This window comes from Pantherophis guttatus, chromosome 5 (genome assembly GCF_059756535.1).
Source record: "Pantherophis guttatus breed Tessera chromosome 5, ASM5975653v1, whole genome shotgun sequence".
Classification (NCBI taxonomy): Eukaryota; Metazoa; Chordata; class Lepidosauria; order Squamata; family Colubridae; genus Pantherophis; species Pantherophis guttatus.
Window position 1 is genome coordinate 56,927,848 of NC_142067.1, and position 5,584 is coordinate 56,933,431.

The window sequence follows — 5,584 nt, forward strand, 5'->3', positions numbered from 1 at the left end:
TTGGCTGAGCAACCAGGGCCAGCAGCTGCAGAACTACTGGGGGAAAAGAAATAATAATCTGCTATTTCAAATTATTACAGATCAAGTCCAACAAGAAGAGAAATTTGAAATTAATGCATCAAGTCTGGAAAAACAACATCCAGAATCAGAAATAACAGAACAAAGACTAACAGATCAATGATTTATAATACAAAATAAAGTATTGACAGAAGCAGCATTGGAAGAGCTACAAAAATCTACACAAGGCAAAGAAATCAAAGCCTTGCCATAAGTCCCTCAGACTGTAGAGGCAAACCAGAGGGACTTGGCAGTAGCAGAAGCCAGCATAGATCGATAGGATAGGATAGGATAGGATAGGATAGGATAGGATAGGATAGGATTTTATGTTATTTTATTTTATTTTATTTTATTTTATTTTATTTTATTTTATTTTATTTTATTTTATTTTATTTTATTTTATTTTATTTTATTTTATTTTATTTTATTTTATTTTATTTTATTTTTATTTTTATTTTGAATTTGTATACCGCCCTTCTCCCTGAGGACTCAGGGCGGTGAACAGCCAAATAAAAACATCAAATACAATATTAAAATACAGTTTAAAAATATATATAAATTTGGCCCCATTAATTAAAAACAATAAACAAAACAATTAAAAACACTTAAAAAAAAAATTAGGCCAGCCCGGCTTGCTGGAAAAAGAAGGTTTTAAGGGCACGGCAGAAGGCGCTGAGGTCATGGATTCTCCTTATCTCTGGGGGCAACTGATTCCAGAGGGTAGGTGCCCCCACAGAGAAGGCCCTCCCCCTGGGGGTCACCAGCCTGCACTGTTTGGCTGATGGCACCCTGAGGAGGCCCTCTCTGTGGGAGCGCACGGGTCGATGGGAGGTCGTCGGTGGCAGCAGGCGGTCTCGAAGATAGCTAGGCCCTATGCCATGGATAGGACAGGACAGGACAGACAGGACAGGACAGGACAGAATAGAATAGAATAACAGAGTTGGAAGGAACCTTGGAGGTCTTCTAGTCTAACCCCCTGCTTAGACAGGAAACCCTACACCACTTTAGACAAATGGTTATCCAATCTCTTCTTTAAAATTTCCAGTGTTGGAGCATTCACAACTTCTGGAGGCAAGTTGTTCCACTGATTAATTGTTCTGTCAGGAAATTTCTCATTAGTTCTAAGTTGCTTCTCTCCTTGAATATAGAATTGTTTTCATTCAGAAACCAGCTCTATCACCAAAGAAGTAGAAAAATTGAAAGAAAGTATAACTGAACTTCTAGAACAGTACAAAAATAACAGAATAAGATTGCCTGCATTGAAGCTTATTCCAAAGAAACAGCTAGCACAAGACCAAAAAAAAAAAAAAAACATAATCAAGAAATACTACTTAGAAAAGAGGAAGATTAAGAAAGCACTGGAAATAATAAAACTGCAAATAACAGCTATAGCCAAGATCAGCAGATACAAAGCTTGAATTTATAGGCAGAATCTCCAATTTCAATCTAATCAGAAATGTTTCTACCAATCCATTAATGAAGAAACTGCAGTGAATAACAATACCTGACAAGGAAGAAACAGGGACATTCTGGACACAGATATGGAATAACCCAAAGAAATGCAAGAAGAATGGAGCTTGGCTAAAGGAGGTGGATAAGATAAAAAAAAGAAATGGAAATAAAAGAATTTGTAATAACAGCAGAAATGATGGAGAAAAGGGCAAGGAAAATCAAGAATTGATTAGCACTGGGTGAAGATGAACTGCATGGTTTTTAGTTGAAACATCTGATTGCTCTTCACTTATTCATTGCCAAGCAGTTTAAAAACATACTGCAAAGAGGTGAAATTGAAGAATGGCTAACATCTGGCAAAACGTACCTGATAATGAAAGATCCAACAAAAGGGGCTGCATCAGGTACCTACAGGCCAATTACTTGCTCAGAAACAACTTTTAAATTGCTAACTGGTGTGGTAGTTGATGCAGTCTAACAACATCTAGTGGAAAACAAGCTCTTTCCACCTGAGCAGAAGGGAAACCACCCAAACAGCAGAAAAACAAAAGATCAACAACTAATTGACAAGTTGATTCTGAAAAACAGCCAGAGAAGCAAGACCAAGTTGTATGTAGCATGGAGTGATTACAAGAAGGCATTTGACTCTCTTCCATATGATTGGATAATCAAGTGACTATAAATAACTTATAAATAATTTAATTTAATTTAATTAATTCAATTTATATGCCGCCCCTCTCCGAAGACTCAGGGCGGCTCACAATACATTTTTAAAAATCATTATAAAAAAACATTTAAAAATTAAAAACATTAAAAACATTAAAAACTCATTCATGCCATTCATGGCTGGATCTCGCCAGATCACAAGAGTGAGATCAACGGCCCCAGGCCTGCCAGAAAAGCCAGGTCTTCACCGCTTTTTGGAAGGCCAATAGGGTGGGGATGGTCCGGACCTCTCTGGTTCCAGAGAGCTGGGGCAGCCACAGAGAAGGCCCTGCCCCGCGGGCCCGCCAGGCAGCATTGTTTAGCTGACGGGACCCGGAGGAGACCAACTCTGTGGGATCTTACTGGTCGCTGGGAGCTATGCAGCAGAAGGCGGTCTCGAAGATAACCTGGCCCTGAGCCATGTAGGGCTTTAAAAGTAATAACCAACACCTTGAATTGTGACCAGAGACCAATAGGGAGCCAGTGCAGCTCGCAGAGAATTGGTGTACTGTGGATATATCTAGGTGTACCCACGACAGCTCGCGCGGCTGTGTTCTGGACCAACTATAGTCTCCGAACACTTTTCAAGGGTAGCCCCATGTAGAGCGTGTTGCAATAATCTAACCCTGAGGTGACAAGGGCATGAATGACCGTGAGGAGAGTCTCCTGATCCAAGTAGAGCCGCAATTGGTGCACCAGGCGAACCTGTGCAAAGGTCCCCCTAGCCACAGCTGTCAGATGTTGCTCTACTCTTAGCTGTGAGTCTAGGAGGACACCCAAATTGCAAGCCCGTTCTGAGGGGGACAATTTCCCCCTCAGAAGAAATATCAGACGTTTTGTGCAAAGATCAATGGTACAATGGAAGACACAGTTGCTGGTCAATGGTGATAGACTGGGAGAAGTTAATATCAAGAGAGGAATCTTTCAAGGAGACTCGCTTTCATCATTACTCTTTGTCATTGCACTGATTCCTCTGTCAACAATACTGAATAACTCTGATCCTGGCTATTAAACATCAAAAACATCTACCAGGCTCTCCCATCTCTTTTTTATGGATGATCTGAAGCTGTCTGGAAAAACACCATCTGAAACAGAATCATTGCTCAACTGTATATGTCTGTATATGTGGTCCAGATATAACAATGGAGTTGGGACTGGATAAATGTGCCACACTCAGCATCAAACAGGGGAAAAGAGTGAAAACTGAAAGAATCAAGATTCCAAGAGTCTGGATGGAGATGATCACTGCAAATACCTGAGCATCTTTCAAGCTGACAACATTAAACATACTGAAGTCAAGAAAAAGGTTAGAAGTGAATACATCAAGACAGTGAAGAAAATCTTAAAGTCCAAACTCAGTGGAGGAAACACCATCAAGGCAATTTAAATATGGGCAATTTCAATCATTAGATACACTGCTAGAAGAGTGGACTGGACTCAAAAGGAACTAAAGGCCCTGGATAAGAAGACCAGAAGAAATAATGACAATGAATCATGATCTTCATCCTTACAGCTGTGTTGGCAGACTATATTTATCAAGGAAATTGGTGAGCATGGAATATTGCAAGTAAATCAGACAGTTGAAGAAGGCCACTGGAGGAATATCTGAAACATAGAGAATAAGATGTACTGAAACTAGTGTATCAGGAAGGCTTACTGACTACCGAGGAGGCCAAACTTACCTACAAGAAAGAACAAATAAAGAACAGAAAAAAGACATTGGAAGACAAATTATTACAGGGCCAGTGCATTTAAAAGAATAGCAGGCAAAGCAGATAATACGAACACCTGGCAATGGTGAAAAGCAGGAAAATTGAAGAGACGGGGTTAATTCTGGCTTTACAACACCAAGCCTTAAGAACAAATGCATACAAAATCAGAATTGAGAAGACAGCAACAAGTGCCACCTCTGTAAAGAAGCTTGAGAAACAGTTGATCATCTGATTAGCTGCTGCAGAAAGATCACACAAACTGATGACAAACAAAGGCACAACAAAGTAGCAATAATGGTGCATTGGAAGATCTGCAAGAAATGCCATTTGCCTGCAAGCAAGAACTGGTGGGATTATAAAATACAGAAAGTAATAAAAAATGAAGAAGTTAAAGTGCTTTGGGACTTTAGAATTCAAATAGATAAGCATCTGACACAAAACACCCCAGACTTAACAATTATTGATAAAAAGATAAAAAAGTCTGGATAGTGGATATGGCAGTACCTGGAGAAGTAGACTAGAAGAGAAAGAACTGGAGAAGATAACAACATATGATGACCTGCAAATAGAAATAGAATGACTGTGGCAAAAGAAAGCAAAGATAATACCCATGGTCATGGATACCTTAGGTGCAATCCCAAAACAATTGGAGCACCACTTGAATACCATTGACATTAACAAATTCACCATCAGTCAGTTGCAAAAGGCAGCTTACATCCTGTGATGATATCTTTAAACACCATCAAAAATCCACCCCTGTCTATCCCAGATCCTTGGGAAGGACTCAATAGGTAGATAAAAATGCCAAATCCAGTCTGGACATCTATCTGACTGTGCAACAAGCAACTGATCTGAACACAGTTTGACTTCGGTGTTTGTTATCAGGGACTACATAATCTGTGTTCTCTAATTAAGGTTGGTCGCACAGTACCTGGATGTTTTGACTGGTTTGGCATTTTTATCCACTTAGCAAGTCCTTCTAAATAAGGGTGGGGTTGAAAAATTTCAGCAACCAGTTCGCTGTATGGTTGCTGGGTGGGTGTGGCCATGGCATGCCCTACTCGGCTTCCTGCATCACGGCAGGTGGGGGTGGGACACATGTTTTTGCCCTCCCCAGGCTCCAGAGGCTTTCCTTGAGTTTCCAGGAGAGCAAAAACAGCCTCCCCCGGGCACTGGAGGCCCTCCGGAGGCCAGAAACAGGTCTGTTTCCGGACTTCCGGTAGGCCCGTTTTTCACCCTCCCAGAGTCTCCGCACACACCCTGCACTTACCTGGTATCCAAAGTGGGCCACATGGAGACTTCTGGGAGGGGTGGGGCAGCGTGGGCAGGGGCAGCCAGTCCTTGGAACAACCGGTTCGGCTAACCAGATTAAAATTAACATCCGGTTTTCCCAAACTGATCCAAATCGGCTGAATCATACCCCTGCATCTAAAGGACCTGGGATGGGCATATGTTGATGGTGTTAAACGAGGTCCTTGGGAAGGACTCTATAGGTGGATAATAATGATGAGCTCAATTGAAGTATCTGAGTAACTGCATGACCAAAGTCAAGCTGTGTTCAAATCAGTAAATAAGTGAATTTATACATTTAAATAAGTTCAACATTCAGCTGGTATCTAACTGTATTTCTATCAGAATTCCATATATAAAACATTCGG